The sequence below is a fragment of the Panthera onca genome, chromosome D4 (assembly GCF_046562875.1).
Source record: "Panthera onca isolate mPanOnc1 chromosome D4, mPanOnc1 haplotype 2, whole genome shotgun sequence".
Taxonomy (NCBI): domain Eukaryota; kingdom Metazoa; phylum Chordata; class Mammalia; order Carnivora; family Felidae; genus Panthera; species Panthera onca.
In genome coordinates, this window is record NC_138351.1 from 61,572,843 (window position 1) to 61,587,051 (window position 14,209).

General features: G+C 51.7%; 1 protein-coding gene across 1 annotated transcript in view; it reads right to left on the bottom strand.

Moving 5' to 3' along the window:
• The window catches only part of GABBR2 (gamma-aminobutyric acid type B receptor subunit 2), a 347,631-nt gene that overhangs the window by 221,355 nt on the left and 112,067 nt on the right, over positions 1–14,209 (bottom strand). The window lies entirely within an intron of this gene.

Sequence of the window (14,209 nt, forward strand, 5' to 3'; positions counted from 1 at the left end):
AACAAATCCAGATTTGGGATTTGGGGAACATTTTATAAAACAACTAGCTTGGGCCTTTTAGGAAGGTCAACGTCCTGAAAGCAACAACAACAACAATAAAAATAAGTAGGAGATTAGAAGTAGCAAATTCAAGGGGGCTAAGTACATGACAGGGTTTACACAGCATGCTATCCCCAAATAAATGGCAATAAGGACATTCTGGGGATAATTGGGGAAATTTGAACATGGGCCACATATAGGTAATATCATATTGCTATTAATTTTTAGGTGTGATAATTATACTATGATGATGTAAGAGAATACAATTGTTCTTAGGAGAAGAAGAGCCTCGTACTGACATATTTAGTGGTGAAGTGTCATTATGTCTGCAAACTATTGTCAAGGCCTTCAACAAAAAAATGGGTGTAGGGGTGAGATGGACAGGGGAAGGAGGGGGAGAGGAAGACCAACATGGCAACACACAAACAACTCGTGTACCTACGCAAAGGATATGACGTTCATTGCGCTTTCTCTTAATTTTTGCAGGCTTTGAAAATTTTCCAAAAAAACTGGACGAAAATGTGGAGGAAAGGTAGAAACACAAGTAGAGCCGCCAAAACACTGACTGCATTAAAAAATAATGTCTGCAACTGATTGGAATACAGTCCATTTAATATATATTTTAAAGATCCATGAATTCATAATGCTACTTGCACAAAAAGGAGAGACTGAGAAAGAGAGAACCCCCAAACCAAACAAAAACAAAAGATTCCTGGAGGTTCTCCTAGCTTCCAGGCCATATGCTGGGTTCTGGGGTTCCAACTAGTGACAAGGGAGGTATGGCCCCACCCCTCCCCACCCACACTGCCCCCCGATGACTGAGGGGACTGACAACCACCAGGCAAGCTCCACACTGAACAGGAAACTGAACCTTGCACGACAGTGCAGTGTGGGGAGAGGCAGTTGTTACGGATGTGTGTCTACTGGAGGCAGGGATCTGGGTGGAAAGCCTCCTCAGAGAAGAGAAGAGAAGTCTCAACCTGAGAACTGAGGAAAGATCCCTTCTTGCTCGTGGGGGCTGCTGGGGTGGGCCAGAGCTGCTTTGCTGCGCCGAGGGTCCACGTCCCCACTATTCCAGCAACAGGCCTGGAGTCTCAGAAGACGCCCAGGATGAGAGAGGGGGTCATTCCCACAAAGCCACCATGCTATCTCACAAGTAACGAGGACAGTGCTAGATCACAGCTTGTGTGGGAATCTGGGGCCAATCTGAGAAAACCATGCTTCTGTCCGCATCTGGGCATAACATCTAAATAATTGTCTAACCCAGGATCCTTTGTCTCAGGTTGAGTGCTTCCCACTTTATAAGGCTTCAGCTCTGTATCATGGAAATAATAAATTATTTAATTTCCTTGGTACACAGAACCAAAGCAAAAGTCTTCTGTATAATTCAACGCTAATGTAGGCTAGGCTCTATTAAAAAACAAAACAAAACAAAACCAAACCAACGCATTCATTATAAAACCACCCAGAATAGAGCTCCTAAGTACTATCTGCTTGAAATACTTAGGATAGTTACTGATTTTCACCAACAACCAGTCATCTCCTTTTTGAGTTCAAAGGAACCATTTATTTTTTTACACAACAAGTGAGGAACAGGTTTAAAAGTGGTGTGTGTGTGTAGGGGCACCCGAGTGGCTCAGTCAGTTAAGAGTCGGACTTCGGCTCAGGTCACGATCTCACAGTTCGTGGGTTCAAGCCCTGAGTCGGGCTCTGTGCTGACAGCTAAGAGCCTGGAGCCTGCTTCGGATTCTGTGTCTCCCTCTCTCTCTCTCGTCTCTCACTCTCTCAAGAATAAACAAACATTAAAAAAAAAAACAAAAACAGTCGTGTGTGTGTATGTTTGTGTGTGTGCACAAGCACACGTGCTGAGCGATTTACAAGGAGAACACAGGCCAGCACTGAGGGGCTCAAGCCAGCCTGGGTGGTCATCTGCAGACAGGCAGGAAGCTCATCACCGGGGAAGGCTGGGAGGGATCCCAGGGGCCTGGAGGGAGCCTCTGGACACCCCACTCCCACACCCTGAGGCCTCAGCAGGAAGAGGGGAAAGTCTCTTTGACCTTAGCATCTTGTTTTCGTCATTCTGAAAACAGCCTAACTAGGAAGCTTCCTCCCCTGCTCTTCCTTCCCCACAGTGTTGCCCGAGGGTTAAATGCGATTCGCTGACAGGCATTATATCTCGTGGTTGCCAGCATAGATGCTGGAGCCACTTAGTCTGGGCAATTTCTTGGCAAGACACTCAACCTTTCTGTGCCTCAGTTTCCTCACCTGTGAAATGAGGAGAATAATAGCGTCATAGGGTTGGTGGGTTGGTGTGTGGAGTAAATGCACTAATCTATGCGCAGGGTTAGAACCGTGCCTGGCCCATAGCAAAGGCCAGAGAATGTAGGCCAGGAGTATTATAAATTGGTTTGTAATAGGCCATCTGGGTGTGCCCATTCTTGATTTAGGACTACCTACTCCGTGCCAGGTCTTGTGTGAGGCCCTTGAGGTGCAGCCATGACTCAGACAGGCAAGGACTGTCTTGGGGGAGTTCACAGTGGGTAACACTGAGACCTCATCAGAGAATTGTAAGCTACTGAAGAAAGGGCAAAGATGAAATGAATGAAGAAAACACAAAGCTGGGGAGCAGGGTTGGGGGAGACTAGGGAGGCTTCCTGGAGGGGGTAACACTTAAACTAAATCTCAGGAAATACACAGGGCTCAGCCAGGGGAGGAGAGAACCAGAAAGGCACCTAACAGTGGGAACAGCATGGGCAAAGGCCTCAGAGCTGCAGAGAGCTGGCTCTATCCCCAAGCAGGAGGGGAATGGGTGACAGGGGGACCTACCAGCAACGCTGGCCCTGCACCTTGGCCTCTGCTCATGGTGTGGCCTGACACAGGCTGCTTGACCTCTCTGGGCCTACCTCCTTCACCTGTAGAATGGGTTCTCTACCTGGAACACTCTGGTGGAGAATGCATGTCTGAGTGGCTTAGGAATGGAGGGAGAACCAGGCCCAACCCAGGAACCACTACAAGAGGGAGTCACATGCAGGAAACAAGAGGGAAGACAACAGATTTAAGGCACATGGTGATAGCTTTGAGCTACAGGATTACAGGGAATAATGACATGACTTAATCATCTGGCCCCACCCTTTCTCTTTGCAGCAGGAGGCCCAGAGAACACAGTGGATGCATAGAGGCCACACAGCTAGTCCCAGAGAGCTGACCCCATGTCCCAGGGCCCTATCTCTTCCTGGAAGGTAGACCAGAAGGCCACCTTAGTCTTGGGAAGGAAGAAGAATACAAGGCACAGTGCCTGGAACTCTGAGGGTCTTATCTAATCTCACAACCAGCCCAGGGCCTGCCACCCCACTGCATGTCAGAGATGAGGCACTGAGACTGGGAGAGGCTAAGTGACCTGCCCAGAGTCACAACTAGTAAGTGCCAGGGCCTGGATGTGAGCCCCAGCCCATGTGACTCCAAGCCCAAGAAATGTACCAGGTATTGTCATTATTACAAGTTGACTGAGCACATTAGCCCCTCTGGGCCTCTGTTTCCTCATCTGTACAAATGGGCACAAGACCACCTTATCAAACAGGATAAACACAGAGCAGTCAGGGCCGGGCCTGACACCAACCCCGTGCTCTTGTCCTAGAGCACCTGCCCAGCAGCCGCACAGCGTCCCAGGGCCCACGCAAGTGTCACTACAGTCCTTGGAGGAAAGCAGAATGGTTATGGATGAGCGTGTTCAGGCTCCACTGAGGGCAAGTGGTTTGTGTAAGGCCGCCCAGCTGGGAGACGGCAGGGCCAGGATGGGAAGCCAGGTATCATGCGAACCCGGTGTCCTTCCCACTGCTCCTTACTGGGAGCCACAGGTCCCCCGTGTGTGCTCCTGGCCACTAGGGGGTCAAGGGCCTTGTGAGCTGAAAGGACTCCCAGGCTGGCGTGTCAGACCAAGGCTCAAGCAAGACATGCTCCCTCTGCACCATAGTTTGACAAGAGTCCTTGTGGTCCATGATGCTGAGATGCAGGGAAGTCCAAAGGTGGTGACACCTGACATTCTGCAGGTAGGTTCGGGGGCTGAATACGTATTTCCCTTAAGTCCCTTCCAGGGTCTGAACACCTACCCTTGAAACCCATCCCCCTCAGCTGACACATCTGCCTTCAGAGACCCCAGGCATCTTAAATCAGCAAGAATCGTCTAGGATCTTGTTAAAATTCAGAGTCAAGGTCAGTAGGTGTGGGGTGGGGCCTGGGGCTCTGCATTTCTAACAGGTGCTGCTGCTGCTCTGTGGCTTTAGAGAATCTCTAGACCAGTGTTTCCCCAGGTTCCCTGATGATATGAACTATCCAAGGTGATTGTTAAAAATCAGCTTCCCAGGCTTCCTCCCTAGGATGTGATCAGTGGACCTGGGGATCTAATTCTTAATTAGTACACCAGTACCCTGCCCCCACACCACCCCACCTGACGAGTTCTACCGGTGGGTACATGTGGGAAACTGCACAATCTAGCCCCTCATCTGGTGGCTGAATCCCCTCTGAGCACACCCACTAGGAGCCTCTACCTGAGGGTGGCTCATCACCTCATCTCACTCACTGCTGTGCATCAGAATCACCGGAAGCACTAATCAAGCGCCCAGAGGCCCAGGCTTCTAGAAGTAGGACGGAGCCTGGGGAGGGTGACCAACACATCCCCATTTGCCTGAGACTCTCCTGTTTCCCATTTCCTGTCCACGTTTATCGTGTCTAACGACAACCATCTTAGGTTGCTATTATACCATTTCACACATTTGTCCTCCTGGAGGGAACTACTTCTCTCATTCCCTCTCCGGGCCTTTCCGGTCTCAACTTGTAATTCCAGACTCAACTCACTGTAATCTGCTGTTGTGCTGTGACCAGCAGCATCAGCTGTACCATAAGGAGTGTGAGTGATTTATTTATTTAGAATGAATTATTTACACCCCGAGTATTTCCAGAAAGGGGTTGAGGCAGTGAAAGACGCATAAACAATGAGGCCATTGGGCTTACACACTGGGAGCTGATATTACTTTCGATACCATGGTCTTGCATTAAAAATGGGGGTTAGAACCTTGAATTAAATCTCGTACCAGATGGACAGGAAGGATATGGGTTGGGTCCTTGGCAGGAATAGACTGGGAACCTCCAGGCACTTGCTCGACAGGACCGTGCCCTTCTTTGCCTCTGCTTCTGTGAAAACTCCACCTAAAAAGAGCATGTGCACCTCTTACAGCTGCTTTGGGTTTATTTCGCCTTCCCTGCAAGTTCTCTGTTTTCACTTCACTGTTCTGAATCACCTTCATGGTCTGTGATAGCTCATTTCATCCACGCGACTTTGAATCTGGACACAGATGGAGACATAAATCTTCAAGGAATTCCCAGCCCAGGGCCTGGCCAGCGTCTCAGATGGCAGAAGCACCAGGAACAGTAATATCAACCTTAGTCTGTAGAGGGCCTACAATCTGCAGAGTGCATCCACCCTGCTCCATTAACCCTGTCCTGTCTGATGCTCTCAACAGCCCCAGAAGAAGGGCAGACTTAGCCCATTCTGCAGATGAGTCCAGTGAGGCTCCAAGAGGTTGCTGATTTGCCCACACCAGTTCCATCAAAGAGAGACACGGGGGGACGACTACCCAGAGCGTCTGGGTTCTAGACCTCTAGAACCTCACCAAACTGCCTCTCTGCCATGTCTGCCCATCCTGGGGTGGCAGTGCTGGGCAGTGGGATATGTGCTGGTCTGGGAGCGCCTGGGAGAGCACAGAGCAGGCACTGCACTGGTTGAGTTTAGGGCATGAATAAATACACAGAAGCATGAGTCAGTGAAGGAATAAATGCATGAGAACAGACCCCCTCTTTCCCTCCAGAGGATCGATGGGGTCCTGCCCAGATCCCTTTCGAGGGCTCGTTTTTCCTCCTACCCACTTGTATCCAAATTGAAAGCTACCAACGTTTCCTCACCACATGGAGGACATTCGGCCGGCTCTCAGAACCGGAATTTCCTGCACCGGGCATCCCGTGACACGACCAGGAAGGCCCACCCATAGTGCGTGCCCTTAATATTGCTTCTCCCTCTCTCCCACCGCCTTTTTTTTTTTTTTTTTTTTTTATGGATCCAGAAGGTGGAAGCATCTCATAGATTATTAATGTGCTAAATGGCCCCTCTGGAGACCAGTGCCAAGAAATGGCTCCAGCCTGGCCTGGATTCTTGGCCTCCGTCGTCTTTCTTAGACAGCAGCCACAGCAGCGGCTTCCAGCTGTGCTCAGTCACACCGCACCTCCCGAATGGTCCTCATCGGGTCCACAGTCTGGCCACCCAGCCACGCGTGGATATGGCCGCCGTGACATGGGCTGGGAGGGGGACAGACTTGCAGCTGGGTGGATTTTGACTCACAGCGGATGAGAAGTGGGCATTGTGTGCAACGTGTCTCGCTGAAGAACCCCCATCCTGCCCCTGACACTTTGGTTTCAGGGTGTTTGGTGCCAGAGTAAACCACCTTTGTTGTTGATATAAAACGGGGTGATTTTTAAACTCTGCTAACTGTAATTAGAGATCTGCTTCTGGTGGAGGAGTCCTCATCACTGCAATGATGGCTACTGTTTGTAGTCTATAGAAGTGCTTTCACTTAAAAGGGAAAGCTTTCCGTGATTGTCACAAATGGCATACAAGGCTAGTTTGCTATTCCCATTTTACGTAAAAGCAAGGCTGAGAGAGAGAAATGAGACCATATTTTAGTGTATTCTGCAGAGCACTGGAGGGTGAGCCATGGGACTCATGGCTTTGCTGTTACTGTGAGAACTTGGCCAGGTCCTCCCCACTTTGGGCCTCTGTTTCCCCATCTGCAGAATGGGGAGACTGGACCCGATGCTTGCCAGACCCTCCCCGCTCTCGCTTTCTATGAATCTACCTCAAATTCCACAACCCACAGCTAAGTTAAAAACAAACAAACCAACCCTTTGACTTCTCAGGCAACCCACCCCTTTAATAAGAATCGCTTGAGAAAATCAAGTCCGATGACAAAATTTCTGTTCCTGGGATGCAAATGGCATTGACCGACAGTTTAGAGCCATGCTGGAATTCAGTAAATAGCAAAGGGCTCGACTGGGGTGGGGCTCACTGATTTGGTTTTTTAAATGTCAAAACCAAGCATGATTTAGATTTTGCAGAAATCAAGTCCTAAGCGTTCCGGGCCGTCGTTGCCAATCCTGCAACAATCGCAGACTCAACATTGCCCGTCTGCATGACCTGCCCCCTCCGCTCCCTGGCAGGACCTTCTCTGTGGATTCAGCCCCATCACACGAGCTGAGAACTTCCTGCCCGGGGAGGTCCTGAGGGGAGTCCCGCGGCGCAGGATGGCTGCGAGGGGAGGCTGGGAAGGTGCCAGGAGAAACGCATCTACAATTTAATATCTGCTGCGCTGCCTTTTAAAGGACAGGCTCTGCGGGATACGGTTCTTGACGAAACCGTGTTTGCGTTTTCCTGCGAGCAGCCCTTTATCCCTTCAGGAATCTGGCTTTATTTTCATCAGCGAGACTATTTCTGTCTGCATGCTGAGGCAGAGCTATCACCTAGCTCCCAAGAAGGAAGGAGTTTTGTCCCGCTCTCTGAGGATGTCAGCCCCCTCTGGCTGCGTCTCTTGTACCTTTCCGGGGCCCTGCCTCCATCTCTGGTTTCAGCGACCCTGCCCCCATCCTCCGCTCCTCTCCAAATTCTTCCGCCTTATCCCCAAGCCCCATGCTTTCAGAAGGACTGCCTCGGTTGGGGGCAGGTCAGCAGAACTCCTCAAGAAAAGTGCAAGGCAGGGTCAAAAGCAAGCCCCCTTCAGACGGCTGAGGACAGGATTCTGAGGGGGTGTGAAAACCATGTCAAAGGAATATACGAGTTAAAAAAAAAAAAACAAACCTGGGTCCAGGACAGGAGATGTGGGCTGAGGCCAAGCTGGAGGCCATTTTTTGGCCTCCCTTTGCTTTTCTTTCCCAAGGGGTTGCAGGTTGAGAAGCACTCTGGGTCCCTTCGGGTCTGGCAGGCTCTGATGATCTGCCCCCTTCCTTAGGGACAAGATTGAGGCCTAGAAGGCAGCCATCCAGCCTTCTGTTGGCAAATACTCCCCCGGTCCCACTCAGCATGTGAGCCAGGTCAGCACCAAGCCCAGGGTGCAAGACTGAATGAGACTAGACCCTGACCTCAGGCAGCTCCAGGCCAGGCCAGACACAGGCACAGGGCAGGACACACAATGGCCGGGGTGTGTGGGTAAGACGGCACAGGACAAGGAACGGGGGTCTTCACAGGGAAAGGGCAGCACACTGCACCAGAAAGAATGAGTACAGTCCTGCCGGGTGGAGAGGCCCCTGTCTGAGGTGGGGGGGGGGGGGGGGGGGCGGGGTATGAAGGAGCAGGAGGTGGGCAGGGGACTCCGTCCTGGGGGCCCTGCTGTCTCCTCCGCGCCCTCTCCCCAACAGGGGCAGCATAAACTGAGCCCTGCACACTGGGAGCACTCCACAGAGTCCTTGGCGTCCCAGTCCTAGAGCCCCAGCGTCTGGGAGATGAGCCTGAGAGATGTCCTGGCCTAGCAGGACCCCAGGAACTTACTGCATCTAAGTCACCTGAGCTGCGGGTACCGAAATGGCAGCGAGGGTGAGGAGTGGGTCTCTAGCCCTTGAGGCATTTGATGAATACCTTAACCTGCACCTGCTGAGTGCAGCCTGGGGAATTTGTATTAACACAAGCACATCCCCAGCCTCCATAAGTGACTCTTGTAATAGAGTTTGAGAGTCTTCAACCTGGTCTATTCTTCCTCTATATATTAGATCTCCCCAGAAGCAGGACTGGATGACACTGGAACATCCGGGGAACCTTGGGCAACAGGGAACCCCCTACTTCACAGCCAGGCAGCCTGCCCCGTGCTGGACGCCTCCAGCGCCAAGGGCTTGCTTGCAGAGAGCGGGGGCTCTGCTCCCCGCTAACTTCAGCCATCTCTCCTGCGTCTCCCCACCTACGTCACAGACAGCCAGCAACATCTCTCAAAGAGCCATGTGGCTCTGGAGGCGAAGACTCCTGCGTGTCCTCCGGTCCGAACATGCCGTCTCCAACGGCCAGTCCCCGACCCTTCCCAGATGTCTCCCAGGCTATGCCCTGGTAGGTCCCTGGCGGTGTGAGGCCCCAGCTCTGAGCTCCCCAAGGGTGGGGTCTGACCAGGCCAGAGAGGGACAAAGCCTACATGTCACAGCCTGGACTATAAGATCCTCGCATCTAGCTGGAGGAGCTGACGCTCCCGGTGGCTGAGTGACTCACATCATGACTTAAACAATATTAGTCTCTCGACGCAGCAACCATGAATCAAGAAGCCCGGCAAAAAAGCAGAAGTTAAATTTAACCGATTTTGGCACCAGGCTGAATTTTCACCCCTCTGTCGTGCGAATCCCTATTTTTGTAGCACCAGGAAACAGAAACAACTGATTACACATTCCAGGCTGTCTCTGTCCAGCGAGCATTGTTCCCCCAAAGGGCAGTCAGTGCTCCTTTTCAATTACACAAATTACATGCATTTTCCCATTTGTGAAAGTCTGTTTCGGAGCCCAGTTTTGAATAAGTTAAGGGATTTGCTGAACCCCTTGAGTGAATGTAGGCCCACTCCTCCAGCCCCTCCACCTCTCTGCAAGCAAGCTCAGCCTCTCAGAGGTGACGAGGGGGTTGGGAGGCTCCCAGAGTGTGGGTTCCCTGAAAATGGGGCAGAGGGGAGGTGGAAACCCCAACGCTACTCTTTATCAAGAGCCTCGTCTTTGTTGCTTCAGTCCCCTTGGCTGGCTCCACAGGCTGGGAGAAGTCTCCTCTCCTGGGCTCATCCTGTGATTCTGCCTCCGAGGTCCCCAGAGCTCTCTAGACTGCCAGGCACCGTCCAGTCCCCAGCCCCCGGGCTAGCCCCCATCAGGGTGCAGCTGGAGCCCCTGACCTGGCGCAGTATCTGACGGCAGAAACCCAGGGCAATGGTGGACCGTTCGTGTCTGCAACGATGCACAGTGATCCTGTTTAGGCGGAGACTGAGGACCTGCATTCCCTCCCACATCCTCCACCTCCCCCACAGTCAAGTCCACAGGGCGAGAAAACTGCTGCCGTGGGAGGCTTCAGACTCTGCAGCCTGTGCCCCGCATTTAGTTCAGGTCAGCACTCAGCGACGACCCAGCTGGTGCCCGGCCCTGCAGCAGGCCCTGGGAACCGGGAGATGAAGGAAACAGGGGCCCCTGCCCCCCCCCCCCCCCAAGAAGCTCCTATTCTAGTAGGGAACACCTGGATATAGAATAAACCATTTCCCACAAGATGTAATTCATTTAATGACAAAATACCGTGTGCAATAGAAGTGATGAAGAACCTTGTTTCCCAATATTCTTGTCACTACGACTCTGCGAGGAAGCCTCGTACATGTTTTCCTAATCCTGCACCACTCATGAAATGTTAATACCACAATATACTATACACCTATTTATGTCTATATATATATCTGTGCTTTATACATAAAATGAGTAAGATACTTTGTCCCCTCCGCATAAGAACCACTTTGCACCAGCCTGGGGGAGACAGCCTTCATAGAGAAGCCTTTATTTAGGAAGGAGCAATTCATTTACTTTTGGGGCTAGGGATGGGAGCCACAGAAGGCAAGGAACCAAGGAGGGCATCATAGAGGAAGAGGTACTTATCCAGGGTTTTGAAGGATGAGCAGGAGCTCTTCAAAACACAGAAGGGACTCAGCATTAAGCCTCCTTTTCTGGGCAACTTGAGCTCCCGCCTTCTTCAGAGAATTACTCCTTCCTGCAGCAGTCAGCTTCCAAGATGGACCCCGGTGACCTTTGCCTCCCGCTACAGCTTGCCTAGTCCTCTCCCTCACTAAATAAGAGCTAATTTGTGTGAGCAGTGGAATAGGCATAAATGACAGTGTGTACCTTCCGAAGCGAGGTCCTGAAAGACTTTGCCAACCTCTGCCTTGGTCTCTAGATGAGTCGCTTTGGGGGAAGCCAGCTGTCATGCCATGGAGGCACTCTAGATCTCTATGGAGAGACCTGCATGGAGAGACACCAACTTGCCAGCCATGTGAGGGAGCCAGTTTGGGAGCTGATCCTCCAGCCCCAGTCAAGCCTTCAGATGATGCTAGACCCCAGTCTCCAAATCTTCCAGGCAGACCCCAAACATCATGACGCAGACACAAGCCATTCTCTGGGTCTGAATTACTGACCCAACAGAAATAATGAAATAATAATTATTGTTGTTTTAAGCCACTGAATTTGGAGGCGATTCGTTATGCAGCAATAACTAGTACAATCTCCATTTCATAACCCAGTCTCCTGTCCTGTCAACTTCTCTAAGCTGGAGGCCTGTCGTGCTCATGCGGGGGCCAGGGAGCTCTGGCTGGCAAGCTAGAAGTTCCCAATGTCCTGCTTGCTTCTACAGCTCCTCAGAGAATTCTGAGGGCAAATGGATCCAAGTGAGGTGGTGAAAAGGCCCGGAAGCTCCCTGGATTCCTCTCTGGATGGGGCTTCTCCAGAGAGCTTGGCCTGCCATGTTTGAACAAAGTGTCCGTCTGCAGGTTCTTCCATCCCTCCATCTCTGCCTTCCTCCCTCCATGCTTCTGTTCATTCAACAGACATATAATAAGGTCTGTGAAGTGTTAAGCACCAGGAAAAACAGGAGTAACTCAGGCCCAGGTTCTCTCCTTAAGGAGCTCAAAGCCCAGCTAAACATGCCCCCACTTCTGCCAAGCCCTCAGAGAGGGACAGGCAGAGGTGCAGGAGGGGGTGGGCCATGTATGTGCTCAGCTAGAAGTAAACACAGGGAAGTGAGAAAAAGAGTTTCTAGAGGGGAGACTTTAGAGAGTGCAGTAAGGAAAGGCTTCTTGGAAGAGGCAGCATTCAAGCCGGATGTCTAAGAACGGGCCGTTTCAGGGGGTGGGAACAGTGTTGCAAGAAAGACCCAGGATGCTGAGAAGCTGGGGTAGTCAACTCGGGGAGCGGCAGGAGGCAGGGCAGGGATAAGGATAAAACAAGAAACACTTAGTGCTAAGGATGTGCCAGCCACAGTTCTGATCACAATGTGATCATTTACCCCACACAGCAGTCCTATGAGACCGGCCTTCTCCCTCCCCTGCTTTTCCATATGAGGAGCTGAGGCTCAGAGAGGCAGTGCCTGGCCCTGCCGAGTAGGGAGTACAGCGTGCTCCTCAGTCTGCAGGAAAGGAAGCTGAAGCAAGAGAAGGTGACCCGCCCAAGGTCTCACTGTTTGCAGGCACCACAGGGCCTGAAGCCAGGTGAGTGGTGCTGGGTCCCAGGCACGTGGTTGGGTTTGCACCATAGCATGCCAAGCTGCTTCTCTGACCTCATCTCCTGCTGCATCCACCCACATTCAACGTGGCCGGCTCAGGCCACAGCGAATGACTCAGTGCTCCCCAGGCCCACACACTCCCCCACCTCTTGCTTCTGAGCGCCCCGTTTCCTCTGCCGGCAATGCTCTCCTTCACGGCTCCAGCTGTCCAGCGTCCTCTCTTCCTTCACGGCCAGCTCCACATCCCTCTTCTGGGAAGCCTTTCTTGCCCCTGGGCTGAGTGGGTAGCCTTCCTTGGGACCTCGCTCCTTCCTCATCATACCTCAGCCTCAGACAGCTCCTGCCTCCCTTTGGGCTGTGAGGTCAGGGCTCTACCCCCAGCATCCCATGCAAGCAGGGCCAGACTCACTGAGCTCCTCAGTCAGCAGGAGTGCGGTGAAACCAGATCCTGCTGTGGTCAGGCTCCACTGGCTTCCTCATTCCCATCCTGGCTCCCCACTCACCATGCTCCTGCCCCACTGCCCCTTCTCTGTTCCCTGAACATGACAAGTTCTTTCTCAGCACAGGCCACCTGCATTTCCTATTCCATCCACCCAACCAGCTCCTTCTCACCCTTCAGGTCTCAGCCCAAAGGTCACCTCCGTCAAGAGGCCTTCCCTAACTGCCTTGGGGCCGTCACCGCTAGTCCCATCACCCTGCTTATTTCTATCCTGGCTGTTTCCTACTGAAGTCTTTGCTTAAGGGCCAGACTGCCTGAGTGTAAATCCTGACTCTGTTAGCTATGAGCTGACAGTCCCTGAGCAAGTTACTAGACCTCTGTGTGCCCAGGTTTTCTTCTTTATAAAATGAGGATAATAGTGACTACGGCACAGAGAACTTTTAAGGATTGAATTAACGCAAACAAGTGCTCAGAAGAGTGTCTGGTATGTTGTAAGCCTGGTATACATATTACACAAGTGTTAGCTCTTAGTATTATTACTTGTTTACCTGCTTACTGCCTACCTGCCTCCCTCCTAGAATGTAAGCTCTGAAAGGGAAGGTGCCCTACCTGTCCTGTTAGCACTATATCCCCCAGTGTCTACCAAAATTCCAGGCACATAGTAAGTTGCCTGTTATATTTGTTGGATGGATGGTAGGGTGGATGATGGAAGAATGGATGGATGGATGGATGGATGGATGGAAGGAAGGGTGGATGGAAGAAAGGAAGGAAGGAAGGAAGGAAGGGTGAATGGATGGAAGGAAGGAAGGAAGGAAGGAAGGAAGGAAGGAAGGAAGGAAGGATGATGGATGGATAATGGATGGATGGAAAGAAGGATGGATGGATGGATGATGGATGGAAGGGTGGATGGAAGGAAGGATGATGGATGGACGGATGGATGGATGGATGATGGATGGATGGGTGAATGGATGGATGGATGGATGAAACAAAGAAGTAAACCACATGCGTGGGCCACCACTCGTTCTCATTGGTCACATCTTTCCATGCTCTTCTCTTTCCTAGTCCAAAGAACAGCTGGCACTGGTGAGTTTGTCTATATCAGACCTTACACTCACTGGCTGGATGGTGTATAACATTTGCCAGTGTAAAGAGTGAATACTGGTCAGGAGCCCCAGGAAAGGCTTATGTGAGGGAAAGGGCAGTCTTGGTGGACAAGAGAATTTCAGTGGGGGAGGGAGGCTTGGCAGCAAGGAGATAAAAGTCCATCTGATCAGGGAACAGTGAGAGCAGGGCTCAGAGGTCTGAAGGTGCAAGATGTCTCTGGGGAAAGGTGGGTTGTCGGGAGGGGCTGAGGCATGGGGTGAGCGGCAGGGACAAGAGATGACGCTAGGCGGGCAATTGGCTGGATGTCGATGGCACTGACAGTCAGG